Below are 17,913 nucleotides of genomic sequence, written 5' to 3' on the forward strand. Positions count from 1 at the left end.
CTTTCAACCATTTGGAGTCTATTTTTGTGTGTGGTGTAAGGAAATGGTCCAGTTTCATTCTTCTGCATGTGGCTGTCCAATTTTCCCAACACCATTTGTTGAAGAGACTGTCTTTATTCCATTGGACATTCTTTCCTGCTTTGTCAAAGATTAGTTGACCATAGAGTTGAGGGTCCATTTCTGGGCTCTCTATTCTGTTCCATTGATCTATGTGTCTATTTTTGTGCCAGTACCATACTGTCTTGATGATGACAGCTTTGTAATAGAGCTGGAAGTCCGGAATTGTGATGCCGCCAGCTTTGCTTTTCTTTTTCAATATTCCTCTGGCTATTCGGGGTCTCTTCTGGTTCCATACAAATTTTAGGATTATTTGTTCCATTTCTTTGAAAAAAGTGGATGGTATTTTGATAGGGCTTGCATTGAATGTGTAGATTGCTCTAGGTAGCATTGACATCTTCACAATGTTTGTTCTTCCAATCCATGAGCATGGAACGTTTTTCCATTTCTTTGTGTCTTCTTCAATTTCTTTCCTGAGTATTTTATAGTTTTCTGAGTACAGATCCTTTGCCTCTTTGGTCTGGTCTGATACTCTTTTTGAATAGTTTAATCTCAGATGATTACATATAGACTTTAAAAGTTGAATTTTCTATTAAAATAAGGCTTTTTTTAAATGTGTGTTTTCCATTAGCTGTTAAGTATCAAATTCTGATGCTAGAGACAGTGAAAGGATTCATTTGGGTGGATTTGATTGTTGGGGTAAATATAGTATGTGAAAATTAATCTTAAACTATATTCAAAATTCAAATTTCCCCAGCCTACACTTACTCTATAGCTCAAAAGTTTTTAACTTTGGGTGTACTTCAAATTGCCTGGGGAATATTTAAAAATACCATTTACTCAGTCCCACCCAGGAAAATTAAATCAGAATCTCTGAAGGTGGAGCATTAGTGTTTCTCTAAATCTTCTCAGTGATTCCAGTGTGCATCCAAGGCTGAGAACCACCACTCTAGTCTTTTTTATTAGCTTTGATATTAAGAGAATTCTATTGCTTGTCTGAAATGATAGACTTTCTGGGATAAGGAAATGGTGGGCAAAGGCTACTTCATGCATTTATTCATTCACCATGAAAACATATACTGAGATCTTAGAATAAAGTATTGTGTGAAGGTCTAGGGGACACATATACAAATAACACAAATCTCTAGTTCTCAAAGCGCTAGTCCACTATAAGGGAGAAAAGACAGGAATGGGATGTACCTTAAAAGATACAGAATAAAAAAAATAAGGCTAGACAAGTATGTTTTGCCAAATAGTGGAGGTTATTAAAAGAAAAAGAGAAAAAAGGAGTGCCTGGGTGACTCAGTTGGTTAAGCATCTGCCTTTGGCTCAGATCATGATCCCAGAGTCCTGGGATGATGCCCTGGTGCTGTAGTCGGACTCCCTGCTCAGTGGGGAGTCTGCTTCTCCCTCTCCCTCTGCCCCTCCCCATGCTTGTGCTGTCTCTCTCTCTCTCTCTCTCAAATAAATATTTTTTAAAAAGAATTCTCATTAAAAAAATCATTGGAGGATTCCTAACGTTAGATCAGAGTTATGTTTTGTAAGAAAGAAGTGGATATATAAATTCGAGTTATATAATTGATATTTTAGATCAAAGTTAAATGAGAGATTCATGGCAAAAATGAGAATCCGGCTGGAGGAACACATGTTAGAAATATTATGGAAGCAAAATCCACACAATTTGTAAGTTCAAGACATGTGGTGAGGAAGGTGGGGTGGGGAATCAGACTCAAGTCCAATAGTCAAGCCTGGTTTTCTGGGATTATGGTCCAGCTACCCAAGAAATGGGAACGTATATGGAGGGGCAGGAGAGATGTTTTTGGACATGTTGGATTTGAAGTGCTGGTGGGATGTCAGGCTGATGTCCAGCAGGCACATGGAATAAGAGATAATGGTCTGGGGGAAGCCTCACAGAGATTAAGGTAGGGGGAAATAAGAGCTACATTTGAGAGGATGTTGGAAAAGGAAAGAAAGAAAGCTGCTCCTTAGGGAATCCCTGCATGCCAGGACAAAAAAAATATGAAGTCAGAAAACTGCTGGAGTTAAGAGAATTCAAGGAACCCAAGAGAAATATTTTTTAAGGTGAGAGTGATTAATATCCAAAAGGTGATTCAGAATTAGTGCTGAGAAAAGGCCCTAAGTTTGATAACCAAAGTCTTGCTAACAAAATGTTTGGACACAGGAAGCCAAGCTGAAAGTCATTGAGGAGCATGTGTGTGGTGAACAGCAAAGCAAGGAATACTGACTATTCTTTGATGAAACTGAATCTTTAAAAGAAAAATACGACTTTTTCTTCATATTATATAAGGATATGTTTCTTTTAAAATTGTAGGAATAAGTCCAACTGCTTCTTTGCAGAAGAATTTGTGGAAGGGAGATACTATAAGTGAAGAGGATAAAAGTAGGAGAGAAGCTAGCTAGCTGACTAAAAAAAATCACTTGAGAACCATGATCTTCTCACCACATTTTCCTTAAAAGAGTCCTTGAGTGAAATCAACTGGTATGGTTTAATTAATATTGAACTTCAATTGGACAGGCAATTAATAGTAAGATAAAATGGTAAGACTGCTGCTATAGGTTACACATTGTTATAAAGTAATGAAAAAAGTCAAAATTAAATATTCCATACATTTTTTAATACTAACATTTATGAACACATTACAAAGAAAAATGCAAAAAGGAATGTAAATTAAGAATGTGTAAATATTAAACATCATTTTAACATGCATTATTTATAGATTCAATTAATAAAAGTAAAATATTATTAAAATAAACAAAATACTAGAAAAATGAAGAAAATTTATTTTTTAAGATAAACAGAAAGCAAAATAATATTTGGTTTTATAAATTTGTAATCTTAAGAGACAAAGCTTCATTCAATCCATTTTATTGTAATTTTTCTAACTGATCAATAAACTCTTTCCACATCTACATGGTAAGGGAAACACTGCAGAGGAAGTTATAAACTATTTCTACACATTTTCCTCTGATTTTTTTCATCTTCAAATAATTCTACTTCTTTTTTTTATAATTTAAGAATCTTTATTACCTTTTTTCCCAGGAATTGCAGTTTTTAAAATGAAATTAGAACTGTAGTTTCTATTCCTCTTGTTTAAACAATTACAGTTTATCTTAACATATTTTAATTTTATTTTATGTACTTGCAGACTTTTTAAAAAGAATTTATGTATTTATTTGAGAGAGAAAGAGAACAGGAGTAGGGAAGGGAGAAGCAGACTCCCTGCTGAGCAGGGAGCCTGACATGGGGTTCAATCCCAGGACCCTGGGATCATGACCCGAACCAAAGGCAGATGCTTAACCAACTGAGCTACCCAGGCGCCCCTGTACTTGGAGATTTTTATACAGTCACCTCTTTCACTTTCAATACTGTCTCATTTATAAGATACCAGAGTAGGATTATTCTTGCAGTACAAATTTGAAGCACCATGATGTGTTTGCTTATTATTATAGGCAGTAACCGTTTGAGAATTGTAGACCATTTTCTTGGTTAATCCTTTTTGTATAACTTGAACAATTAAATTATTGGTTTTATTCTTACAGTGTGAAAAAATTCAGAATAAAAAATAAAACGATATTATACAAAGAAAATTACTAGTACCTTGGTATTTTAAATTAGGGTCATATGGTTGAATTCTGAAATACCAAAAACTCACTAAATTACATTTCTAACAATATCATAGTTCTTATGTCTTAAAAAAACGGCATTAAGTGAGGTGGACTTTTCTAAATGAGGCACTATGTGTAAAGTAGTTCAAATTAACATAATGCTCTGTAATATTCTGCAATTTAATTATTATGACCCTACCATAAAGTAATAACTTTGCTAAGGTTATAAAGGCGCTCTTTAGGGGAAGCAATTCTCTTGCCACTTAGTTTTTGTTTTGTTTTGTTCTTATTAGACTGAGATGCTAGGTGTCCACAGGAAAGTATACTAATGTTTTAATAATTGTGTTTATATTACTTGAATTATTTATGAGATTTAAAAGAAATTATCACTTAATTTAAAGTATTGTGTTTTATTTGAATAAAATGATTTATTATTTTACATTTGTAACATTTGCATTTAATTGACAGTAAATGATATAAATGTAAAAGCAATTCTATTTTGAGTCCCCTTTTTCTTTTTAATTAATTAATTAATTAATTTTGAGAGAGTGGGGGGGGCAGGCAGAGGGAGAGGGAGAGGGAGATAGAATCTTAAGCAGGTCCCATGCCCAGCATGGAGCCTGATGTGGGGCTAGATCTCACAACCCTCTGATCATGACCTGAGTGAAATCAAGAGTCTGATGCTTAACTGACTCAGCCACCCAGGTGCCCCTCAAGAGTCCGTCCCCCTTTTAATAATTTAATGTCATGTGTTAGATGGGGAAAACTACAAAAAAATTAAGATTGCATATTCCAATTTATTTTGTTTCTAATTTCATTTATTTTCTGATATCTATCTATCCATCGATCAGAATACCCACACATATTCACACACATATATATATATAGATGTTTTGACTCCATACTTCTGCTTGAAAGTTTTGTTCCATCTAGAATAACCAAGTCTGTCCTTTCCACTTTTTCAAATCTCATCCGTTCTTCAAGATACTGTACAAATCCTACTTGTTCTATAAATTTTCTGCACATCATAGCGTGAAATCCTCTGTCCTTCCTTTGAATACCTTATCTTTAACGTTTGTATTATTTGTTTATTAAATGTGTTTCCTCCTCATAGTTCTTAGAATGTTACACTGCTTAAATATTTTCATTTAACTTTCATATACAATCAAGTAAATTGTAAAATTATTTTTTTATATTTTATTTTTAAGTAAATCCCTACACCCTACATGGGGCTTGAATTTACAACCCCGAGATTAAGAGTTGCATGCTCTACCAACTGAGCTAGTCAGGTGTCCCTAAATTGTAAAATTATTAAGAACAGAGTGCTTCCTGAGTAAATCTTTATCGATTTGACCTCTAATTGTCTTTTGCAAAAACTAAGAGTTGCATGCTCTACCAACTGAGCTAGCCAGATGTCTCTAAATTGTAAAATTATTAAGAACAGAGTGCTTCTTGAGTAAATCTTTATCGACTTGACCTCCAATTGTCTTTTGTAAAAACTAGCAAATATGACATAAACAACATCTAAAACATAAACAAACAATAAAATCTACACTATCATATCTTATATTTCATATGGGAAAGTATGTATATATATATCATATGTGTATGTATACATATGTATATATATATAATTGTGTATACTTGTATATAGATACTTTAATAACAGTGAAATATAGTAACTTAATTCTGATTAGCTTATGAGAACTTCTCAAAATTCATTCTCCTGTATTGTCTCATGACTTTTAATAACTTGGGAAGTTTAGTGACTGACATTATACTTCTTGCTTTGTTTAGGAGAAAACTGATATTTAAAGTATTATAACTCAACTATAAAGATTTGATCATTATTACTTAGAATTAATCAGGAGGGGCACCACAACTAGGATCTAGGAGACTTCTAATCCAGTGCAACTCAAACTATGTTTAGTGAAAGATCAGTTTCACACTCACTCCCAATCTGTCACCAACTATTATTTTTTAATCATATAATATAAATGAATTCCCTGAAAAAAATATACAAAACACAAATCCATTTTTTAAAATTATTTGATTCAACAGCCATCAAATGACTTCAACAAATAGCTTTAAGTTCTGAAATGGTTATCCTCAATGTGCTTATCATTTTGGACAGTGAACAAATAACACACGGACCATCTCCAGTCTCTGGACCACACTTTTGAGTATTGTCTATGTCAATCATGACCTATCCCTTCTAAGAGAATCATCCTCATCCAGAACATCTGCCACCTAAGTGGCCCTGTTGACTCAGAAGTGATCTCTGCCGTCCACCATTTATAGCTGATTGGACTGAGACCAAAGAATGCTTGGCCAGAAAACTATTAACTGTGGCCAGGCTTGAAAGGATGAGCTGGACCCACGAGTATTTTTTGTTGTTGTTGTCTCTGTATTTAGGTCTAGTAAGTAAAGAAAGGATTTTCTGTGACAGTCTAAAGTTTTGCACATGCTTAAAATATGAGCTAGCAGAAACTCTGAGTAAGCTTTGCAAGGTGGATTGGGGCACTGAAGGAAGAGGAAGATATGAACTATAGCTGAGTCATATTAACAGAGGCTCACTAAAGATTCAAAAACTGCTGATGCTGAAGCACAAAAAGCTGCCATACTCTAGAATTAACTTTCAACTCCAATATCCCATAGCCCCAGGCTTTAAGTTGCATTTTCTTTCAATATCCTAAGATACATATCCCATACTTCTTGCAATGTACATATATATCCTCACTGGCATAAACGGGTCTCTGAATTATTCAAGAAACTTAGTTTATCGAAGACAGAGTCCAAGGCTTTTTCCATTATACTTAATAAGCTTATGTCAGGAACAACAGATGCCATATTTGAAAGACAAGTTGTTAGTACATGCATCTCTAACTGACTTTCAGTCTGCAATGAGACTGTAAGCAAAACTGGGCCGATCTGGTGGAACTTGGGTACTAAATATCCATCTCCTTCCTACATAGATAACTACTTCTCAATTTCTTTGTTTCCAACATACTCCTGAAAAATATTAATTACAACATTTTCCATAGTTAATTATATAGAGGGAATCCTTTCAAATTTATATCAAATTATTTCAGTCATGGGGGAACCTCCACAGTTCACCTACCCTTTGTATGGACTCCAATTTGCAGAGCTTTTTAGAACTAGGACCGCTCATTTAAGGGACCAGACATGTGCCTTTAGTGTGTATGAATCCAGATACATATTATGTATTAGTGGTTTCTGGAATCATCCCAGAAATCAAAGGTGCAGGTTTGAGATTGAGTGCATAGTGATTCTCAAAACATGTGTTATTGCCCCAATGCTTTTTTATTTTTTTGATGAACATGTTCAGATTACTTTTCTCTCTTTAGTTATATTATATCATACTTTCTTTGTAGTAAAGAAGTATCTTTTAGTATAAAAAAGGAAACATAACTTCTTTTATTATTCCCCAGTATATTTTGGATTTTAAATGACTGCTAAATTAAATGGTTTATGTCAGAGGTTAACAATATGGGGTCTTAGATTAAAACAAGCCCCATGTAATCTTATTGAGCCAGTAGTTCACAAAAATAAGAGAAAATGTGTTTGAATCACAGGAGAGAAGGGATGTTGGATGGATTTGTGAAATACTTTATGTTGTGGTATCAGCTGATTGATAGCAGTGATTCTCAGAAGGGTTCCAATATTATGCCTTTTAAAAGCTGGAGATTAGTGCAACCATGGTGAACAGCACAGCAACACTCTGGCAAAGAAAAAGGGTCAGGGCTGGCAAAATGTGGCAGGTGTCAAAATAAAAGGTTAGGCTCTGTGCCTGGGGACCCATCTGTCAGATATAAGTATGATAAGCAATTAATGTATTTATTTATATTGCTTGCGACAAACCATGCATTCCATAAAAATGGTCAATTTAAACATCCTCCACCATTCACAAGAAATTAAATTAATATAAAAATAAAATGTTCAAGACAAAAAGCAAGGTCTAATAATGAAATGGTTTGTTTATATAAATAAGTAAAGGTTTGAAGAATTCTAGTAGTCAGCATTGAAGGATTAAATCCATTAAACATAACATCTTAACAATATAGTGATTATATTAAGGACCTACAAAATCAATGTTTATTTTGCAAGATAATTTTGGTAGCATTCCTTGCAAGTTCAGGATGCTTTATATTCATTAGGCTCGATTTCATAATCTAATAATGAAATGAAGCCCAGAAAAATTATGAGGAAATAGAAATTTAGAAATCTAATACATGTCTTGCATTTTCTTTAAATGTTTTGTTCACAACCTTGTCATTATTAGAGCTTTCATTTGCACTTTGTGACTAATCCTGACTCCTCCTTAATTTATTTATTATTTATTTAGCTTTCTCACTACTTCTGCTTTACAATCTGTTTAAACTAGATTATGTTTATATTTAACATTCATCAGTGATACTTTTTTACAGATAAAATACATTATAACTTTTTAATCATAATCATAAGCTTTTAAAATTTATTTTATTTTACTGGTCAGTAATCAGAATTATGAGTAAAATCAGATTTACTGAAGTTTTATGCATATACTGACCTCCCCATATTTTTCCCTGAATAAAGTTAAAGCTCTCAATTATCATGTTTTAGTAAGTAAAACTCACACCTTATGGTGATATCAAAATTTGAAGAGAAACAACATGTAAGTCTATACTGTAATATGCTATACAGAGGGAAAATTCAAGTTCCTTCATTGTAGAGGGAAAAAATGCCAATATGACTGTTATTGCCAAGTTACACATCCTGTCTGCTAAGTGATGAAATTTAACAAGTAAAGCCACTGGAATAGTAAAGAGAATCATTTGGCTTTGGAAGGAACAGATGTATTATGTTCAGTAGATTTATTTTCTTTATGTTGAAGCAATGTGTAAGCCACCAGTATGTTCCATTTATTAAAAAGATATTTGTTAAACTTTAAGTCAATGATTCTTCTCCCCAGAATTCCCTTCTAGCTCCTGACATCATTATAGTCTTAAACTATCTGCTATTGCTAATATCACACTTGGCTTTCCGTAGTATAACAGCAATGTTAGAGTAGGAATTGAGGAAGGCAAGTTAAATAAGAAAGTATACAAACTATACACTTTGTTACATGTTCCATTTAATTGTCTGATATATGATTTACAAATTATATTTGAAATTTAGTTATAATTGTTATTTAAAGTCAAATTAATTCATGGCTTTATTTCCTGATTGAATTCAGTGTTTTTCCTATTGCCAATTTTATTTCATTTGAACCTCAATCATCTAAGTTAGCTCTGTTTCCTGTCTATTTACTTTCATTTGCTTGGATGCCCTTGAAAATGCATCAGGCCAAAAAAAAAAAATTCCTTATTCACCATTCTATACAACTCTTCAAAATCCTAGGATATGCTACATAATAAAAATAATAATTTCAACAGAAAGTCAAGATGTCATTGAATTTGCCATAGAGCCACAAGAATAATACATCAAACAGAAGGTAAGATTTTGTTTTACTTCCTGACAGTGAGAATTATTTATTTTAAGTTAGCTCTTTCAAAGCATATATGGGAAGAAAATATACATTGGGGCTCATATTTATGAAAAGAAAAATCAAGTTAATTTTTACTTTTATTTTTCTACAGAAGTATATGAGAACAATTTTGCTGGGTATATGTTTGCTTCAATTCAACCATTTGGAGAAATAATGAAAATTCTGATGAGTTTTAAAACTCATAGTACAAACATGCATTGATCTATCATCACAGGTATGCTTTCATAAATTTTATCTTCTCAATCAGATATAAATTCACACCAATTTGCAAAATTGTTTTTATTTTTTTAAAGCTCAATACATATATGATTACTTGAGAAAAATTTTCTCATTTGTCATCTTTTCAATCTATGGTAATGGTAAATGGTATTCAAGAGTACCTTAATTATCTTAACAAAGGATGAAAATTCTTATTATAAAATCTGTTATGTGAAAAAAATACCCCAATACAATTTCATTTCATATTCTGAAAAAACTGTTATTACTTTCAAAAGTTCTATTGTTTCCAATTTTTTTTTGAGAGCGAGAGAGAGAGAGCATGAGCATGAGGGGAGAGGTAGAGGGAGAGAGACTCTTAAGCAGGTTCCACACCCAGCGTGGAGTCAGATGCAGGGCTTGATCTCATGACCCTGAGATCATGACCTGAGCTGAAATCAAGAGTTGGACACTTAACCAACTGAGCTACGTAGGCACCCCCTATTGTTTCCAAATTTTTAAGATGTGTTTCCATCAAATAGAAAATTATGTTTTTCATCACAAAAAATAATGTTGGGTCTCACCCACACTCAAGGCATCATTCATATCCCCATCTCAGACTCTCTGTATTTGTTTCTCCTACAGTTTTTTTTTTTTAATAGATTAACCACTCATGCAACACAAGGTAAGTACTATGATTCTCCTCATTTACAGATAAGGATACTCTGGTACAGAGTTTAAATAATTCGTACAACGTGAACCCACTTTATTTTAGTAATTAGACTTCTATCCATCTACTTACTTGCTCAAACAAGGAATGCCAGAATGTTGAAGAAATAAAGAGCAGAAGTATGAAAGTTATGCAATGAGATAAGAAGAAAAGAACTATGAAAATAAAAATAAAATAAAGTAAAAAGAAGCCATCTGAAATAGCAAAGGAATTTGTTGGGGGCCAAGCAGAAAGATTTTAAGATACAAAGTAGCAGCATAATATGAATAAAAGGCAACACTGGCAAACATTCTGAAAGCTTAGAATGGGAATGGAAATGCAAGACCAACGGAAATGGTGAGGGAAGAAGCGTAGTTTTTCTTGGCCTCTCACATATGATTATTGAATAATTCTGAGAGAATAGTCCCTGCATTAGTTTCTAAAAGGGTACAGAGATGAATCTATGTTTCTGGCATTAAAGACGTTACTGACATTCATGATTTTTGTGATTTGTCAGGTGAATAGTTTATTACTTTGGAAGGCATTATTGTCTGAAGGTTTAGGGGATGGACTTTGTAGGCAACGAGGAGTTGAGATCCTGGCTCTCCAACTTATTATGATTCTGATCTTGGCAGTGGTATGCTAGAGTCACCTCCTACAGGCTCCTGATTGATGATTATGTGCATCTTTTCCCAACATCATGTTCAGTGACATCACACTGGTAGTTTAAAATCAGCCAAGTTGAAATTATTTATATCCCCCAAACTGGCAAACGCTATAGATCTAGTCTTTATTTCTCATGTGCCAGCTTACCAGCACAGCACTCACTGGACCTTGGGCAAATTTCCTAACCTTCTTGAGCTTTAGGTTTTTTTAATCTGAAAAGAAAAAAAATAGATATGACAGGTCTTCTTAGGATGCTGCAGACCTTTCAATGGATGATATATTTCATATAGTGCCTGATACCTAGTAAACATCAATAATGGTAGCACTCTAGTTATTTAATTCAGCTTATCACACAGAATATCCAACAATTTTGCTTTTCCAACACACTAGAAAGCATTTCAAGTAGTTCATTAAAATTCTAGGAGAGAAGGATTTGTAAAAATTATTTTACTGACTTTACAGATGAAATGGTTTCCCTTACATAGGATTTTTGTAAAGAAGATAAACAATTACTAATACTTGCATAGTAATTTCTTCTGTATGGTTAGTTTAGAAAACTTTTTTTTCCTATAGTGACTCATATATAAAAGCTCAAGGGCATCTCTTGGGGTTTTAACCCACTGCTCCCTGAATTAGATTAAATGCATGGCTTCAGTTATTCAAACCTTCTTGATAAGTAATACAAAGATTGATTCTGGCTATACACCCCACTGTTTGGAAAGCTCAAACAAAATTCTGAGCCGGAGGCCACTGTATCTATCAAGATGACAGGCAGTATGTATACCTTGAAACTTTAAAGGTATGTACTGCAGGAAATAAGGAATCTAAGAAAGGATTAACCAGTCTAGAGATAACCCTGCTTAGTTGCCTAGCTAACAGTTCTCTCATCTAGATAGTCTTTGATGTGGATTATTTATTCTTAAAATCGTTGTTTCATTTCTCTGGTCTTGGAATATAATTCTTCAGAATATTTTAATTTCTATTATTTATTTTTGAGTTGGCTCCATGCCCAGGCCTGGGGCTTGAACTCATGACCCTGGGATCAAGAGTTGCATACTCCACCGACTAAGCAAGTCAGGCACCCTTATAAAAAATTTTTAAAAGATTTTATTTATTTATTTGAGAGATAGAGACGTAGCGAGAGAGGGAACCCAAGCAGGGAAAGTGGGAGAGGGAAAAGCAGGCTTCCCGCCAAGCAGGGAGCCCGATGTGGGACTTGATCCCAGGACCCTGGGACCATGACCTGAGCCGAAGGCAGACGCTTAACCACTGAGCCACCCAGGCACCCACCCCTATAAAATTTTAAAATAAGTTATACATACACATTTTCCACTATACGTCATAGAGCATGAAAATTATGTTGTTTAAGATGTTTTAAAATTCATTTAAGTAATTTTGTAGTAGAAAAAGAACAACTGAAATTGAATTGAATTCTAATGTCCTCTATTCAAAGACATTGTGGTAGATTGTTTACAAAGATGACTAAAATAATTCCTTCTATCTCTGTATACACATATCTTTGCAGTACAACTTTGCTTTTCCTCTCACCAAGAGGTGAGCTACAGTTTCTCTACTCTTTCAGTCCAGGCTGTGCCAAGTGGTTTGCTTTGGTCAAAGCAAAGATGATGAAAGCAGAGGTTTGAAAAGCATTTGCACATTAGGGTTTGCTATTTTTTCTGCCCGGAGACCACTATGAACAGCCTGAACTAGCTTCCTGGAGAATGAGACCACATGGGGTAGGGTAGAAATGAGACATACCAGCTAAGGACACCTAGACCAACAAAGCTGCCAAACACCAGACACATAAACAAACCCATTCTAGATGATTCAACCTCAGATGACCTATCTGCTAACTGGACAACCAACTTATTATCCCACAGAATTATACGCAAAAATAGAATAGTTGTTTTAAGCCAGGGGTCTGCCAATCTACAGTCCATGGGACAAATTCAGAACATCACATGTTTTTGAAAATAAAGTTTTATTGGAACATGGCCAAACTCATTTGCTTATGTACTGTCTCCCGCTACTTTCACACTATAAAGAAAAGAGTTGAATAGTTGCAACAGAAACTGTATGGCTTACAAAGCCTAAAATATTTACTATCCTCTCCTTCATAGATAAAGTTTGCTGATCCTGTTTTAAGCCACTAAGTTTTGGAGTGGCTTGTTAAGTAACAATAGAAAAAAAGCCCAGACTTATTTTCAAAAATGGGATATGCCTCATTTCTTATTAAACTAATAAAGTTCTATGCTCATGAAAAACTACATGCAGTTTTGGGGAGTCAGTAATCTCTTCTATGGCAAAAGCAATATCATTCAGTTTGCATTTCTAAAGTACTGTTAGGAAGACTTCTAGTTGTACACCAATATCTGGTCTTCCCTTTTTTCCATAGTAATACATTTGGAGCTGGTAATGTAGCCATCCAGTCAGAGATTATACTTATGAGTTCTATTTTCACTTATGTGTGACCACAGGCCAAGGTTTCCTCCTGTAGACTATGAATGGAAGTGATGTGGGCTACCATTCTGTGGGCTTTCTTTATGCTCTCATTCTCCTTCCCACTAAATGGAACTTACAGGAACCTGATTTATCATGCAGACAGGTAGAATGTCCTAGGGAAAGGAGGTGTACCCAATCAAGAGAAACTTAGTCACTTAAAAACGTGTGGAGTAGAGTCACCCTCCAACTTGGACCACTCATCTTAGACTATTAACATGAGAGAGAAATAAACTTGAAAATTCCATAAGCTACTGAATTATTCTTAGGTGTCTTTTTTTTTTTTTTTTTTTGCAATAGGTTACTCTTATTCTAACTAATACAATACTCTTATACAGTATACTTGGCACCAAAATGATTCAGTTGGTAAATGCTGGATCTTGGGTCAAAAACTCTAGGATACTTTGAAAGACTTTGCCCCAATTTTCTGAAGTGGCCAGAGGCTAGTCACTTATAGTAACTGTGATTTTGTTTCCCTAGATAAAAATATACAACTCCAGATAGGCTAAGCAGGAATTTTGAAAACTGACCTTTCTATTTTCTACTTCTACCAAGGAAGAAGGCCGCAATAACTGGTGATTGCCCTAGGCATGTGTCATTTTAGTCCCAAGAAATGCTTATATACCAACATAGCGCCTAAGGTGATATCATGGGAAATAATCAAGGTGAGTTTTTGGCACTTGGAGAGCTAGGGATAGTTTTCCCTTGAAAAGACACATATCTTCCATTTTGAGACAATTAGAAGAAAGTTGGGAAAGAAGATTTTAGTTACATCCTGAATATATACTCAATGATGGCAGCCAATAAAGCCTCAAGTTTTAGAGCATACGAGGGAAACTTGTTAAGTATGCAGATTTGAATTAGCTCTCTTCCTCTCCTCATACTCCCAGAGATTACAGGAGTATCCTCCCCATACTCCGTAGATCAGTAGGACTAGTGATGGATGTCTACCATCTCCATATTTATATACCACACTGAATGAGTCTAAGATTGGGGGTCAGTGGCTCTTTAGAAACCAGAGCCACAGCAGAAATTAAATTCAGATATTAAGACTCAGTTCCAGGAATTGGAACTTAATGTGGCAAATAAATTCTAGAGAAGAGTTACATCAAGGTTTCCAAAAGAAATATTTTATGAATGATTTTGTCAAAAAACTAATAAGGAAGAATTACCAAACACACCAGTGAAAATGAAATTGGCCCATTTTCCCTGTGAACTTCTTATTCAGTATTCAGTGTCCAGTTTAAAAGTTAAACTTCCTGGGCGCCTGGGTGGCTCAGTCGTTAAGTGTCTGCCTTTGGCTCAGGTCATGATCCCAAGGTCCTGCGATCGAGCCCCACGTCGGGCTCCCTGCTCAGCAGGGGAGCCTGCTTCTCCCTCTTCCACTCCCCCCGCTTGTGTTCCCTCTCTGTCAAATAAATAAATAAAATCTTAAAAAAAAAAGTTAAACTTCCTTTGTAACTGACACTGGGTGTTTTCATACTCCATAATTTCTGGATCAGGGGAAGTAGCACATTAAGTTTAGATATCTAATCGTGTGTCTTCCCTGCTGGATTAAATGTTCTATAAGGAAAGAAAATTTTTCTTTCTTGCTCACCAGAGTATCCACAGCTTATTAGGATGCCAAGAATATGCAAAAGACTTACCTAATACTTATCGATGGAATAAATCTCTGAATGGAGAATAGCTGGTTGGTTTTACCAATAGAAGAAATGGACATGAACAGCAATAAGACCAGATGGAAACTGCCTAAAAAATGTGCTTATGTCAAACAGATAATTACTTAAGCCATATAGATCCAACAGAGGTAGGTTCAGGAGATAATGTTGGGTCATGTCCCCTTGAGGGCATTCTAGTTTGGAGGAAGGAGTAGATCTTAGTGCAGAGCCAATAATCAGAGATAAAAACCCTTATTCAGACCAATCTCCCTGCAAGGACTATATATAGCTTTGGGGAAGGGACTCCAAACCACTTTGATTTTCTGTTCTGTTAGTCTTCTATTTTATTAAATATTCTTTTGGAAAACATTGAGGATAATGTGCTTGTGAGGAATGTGGCTGCTGTTTCTATTTCCCAGCTATCAGATAAGTGATGTCCCAGATAGTAGAATTCAAACTTGAACAATTAGAAGCACAATGTGGAATCTAAATGTGGAAATCTAAAAAAGTTAAACTCATAGAAACGCAGAGTAGAATGGTGGTTGACCAAGGTGGGATGGTGGAGGAAATGGGGAGGTTGGTCAACAGACACAAAATTTAAGTTGTAAGTTGAATAAGTTCTTAGGGATCTAATCTACAGCATGGTGACTATAGTGAATAATACCATATTGTATACTTGAAATTTGCTAATGGAGTAGATCTTAAATGTTCTCACTGCAAACAACAACAACGTAAACTATAACTATGTGAGAGGATAGATATGTTAGTTAGCTTGATTGTAGTTATCATTATATACCTTAAATATATACAATTTTTATTTGTCAAATTATACCTTAATAAAGCTGGGGTGAGGAATATAACTGACTTAAAACATAATCCATCTCTCCAAATTATGTTTCTGACACAATTGTTTAACATTTAACTAAAATATATTATTTGTCTGCTTCAAAACTCAGGTTTTAAGGTACTGTGTATTCCAAGAGTAAAAGAGAAAAGAAATGAATGACATTAATACATTAGAGGAGAAAATGGCAGAAGCTTGTAAAAAAGGTACAAATGCAGGCTGAAGTCATTTACCTCTCCCCTATCTGGATCTCATTAGTAAAATTAGGAGGCAAGATGAAATAATTTATAAGGTTGCTATTAGCTTTAAAATTTTTATGAGTTCAGAGCCTTTAAAAACATGGTGTCTTCAGCAAAAAATACCACTGCAAAAATTTTTTTCAATATTCCCTTTTACCTATAATGGAAACAAGTTAAAAGTAATAGGCCTAATGTTCACAAATCCATTAAATATTTACTACTTACTCTCTTGATGACCATTTTGATTCAGTACATGGTATGTATAAATCATCAATATTTTCAAGATTCAAAAATGTACATGAAGGAATTTTTTTATCTTCTGTGATGGCTTTGAACTAAAGTATAATATACCTTCTTGTTTGTGTGTTTTTATGCTTATCATTTGTCAGTAAGCCTAAGAATCTAAGTACAATATTATATATACATGCTAAAGTGCTTAGTTTATCATTCTAATTTCCCTCTTGAATTGCAAATTGCATAGCTTCTCTAGGGTTCCCCCTTTATTTTTAAAATGTTGGTATCCAGGTAACAACCAAAAAAAGGAACTTCTTCAAACCATTATGGTAAGCTAACGCTGAAAAATAAAATGAGTTATTTCCCTTGAGGGAAATGTTATTAATAATAAAGAGGAGAGAGATAGGTAGATAGATTGGTAGATACATTTGTTTATACATAAATGATGTGCTAATACTATTTTATAGTTTTATACATTTTCTTATTTTATTTAATTCTATGTCCTTACTAGTATTTTTCTTTTTTTATAAAAAATTATCATTTATTTTTCTTCTTAATGACATATGTTGTCTTTTCTGTGAATACTCCCTAAATATTCATAGAATAGTTCTCTGTACTAGATATTGTACAGTAAAACTTTCCTGATTGATTAATCTTTTCAGTGCTGCTTCCAACACCTCTTTCCCATCCTCAATGTGACAAACAGTGTCATTTACCTTAACAGCCTTCCACCCCCACTTCTTCCAGGGGCATGTGATGTAACTGTGGCCAATGAGACACAAGGCAATATCTTCTAGAAAGATTTTTCCCCACTCTTCAGACAAAAGGAAGAGATGCCTTTCATCCAACCTTTGAACAGTCTTACAAGAAGCTGTTTGAAGCTGCTGTAGCCATCTTGTAAGGCTAGAGAGAATACCTGACTTTCTAAGGAAGACAGAGAAGAGAGTCTCTGAACCAACCCTGGACCACCCTACTTCTATTAAAAGTTCTTGATATGTGACATAATAAATTTTCCTTATTGTTTAAACCACTTTTAGTTGGGTCTTCTGTTTCTTGCAGTTGAAATTGATATACTCATTGTTTATTTCCAATCTCCGTGTACACGAACACCATGTTCTTATAGAGCATACCTATTCTGAAATCTTAGATAAGGGAAAAATGAAGGGGGGAAATCGGAGGGGGAGACAAACCATGAGAGACTATGGACTCTGAGAAACAAACTGAGGGTTCTAGAGGGAAGGGGGTGGGGGGATGGGTTAGCCTCGTGATGGGTATTAAAGAGGGCACGTTCTGCATGGAGCACTGGGTGTTATATGCAAACAGTGAATCATGGAACACTACATCAAAAACTAATGATGTAATGTATGGTGATTAACATAACATAATAAAATTTAAAATAAAGTAAAATAACACAATAGCACCGTTTCCTTTGAGAAAGAAACTGGTCACAGGTGTAAGCACTACCCCAATTATGTAATAATTATATAATAAGCACTACCCCAATTATATAATAATAATGGCAACAGCTAACATTACTGAGCACTTTCAATGAATAAAAAAGATAATGTGCTATAAACTTCACATACATTAATCTTCACAACAAATCTCTAAATTGAGGAATAGCATTATTCCTACTT

At 34.4% G+C, this 17,913-nt stretch overlaps 1 long non-coding RNA gene across 1 annotated transcript in view; it reads left to right on the forward strand.

The window, feature by feature from the left end:
• Window positions 1-17,364, forward strand: part of LOC141373348 (uncharacterized) — a 93,720-nt gene extending 76,356 nt beyond the window's left edge. Inside the window, exons 4-5 of the long non-coding RNA XR_012379239.1 lie at window positions 9,324-9,446; window positions 17,024-17,364. This is a non-coding gene — a long non-coding RNA (uncharacterized lncRNA). The remainder of the gene's footprint in view (window positions 1-9,323; window positions 9,447-17,023) is intronic.
• The last annotated feature ends 549 nt before the right edge of the window (window positions 17,365-17,913 follow it).

The sequence above is a fragment of the Callorhinus ursinus genome, unplaced genomic scaffold (assembly GCF_003265705.2).
Source record: "Callorhinus ursinus isolate GAN/ISIS: 27379988/994484 unplaced genomic scaffold, GSC_fseal_2.0 scaffold9, whole genome shotgun sequence".
NCBI classification, from domain to species: Eukaryota; Metazoa; Chordata; class Mammalia; order Carnivora; family Otariidae; genus Callorhinus; species Callorhinus ursinus.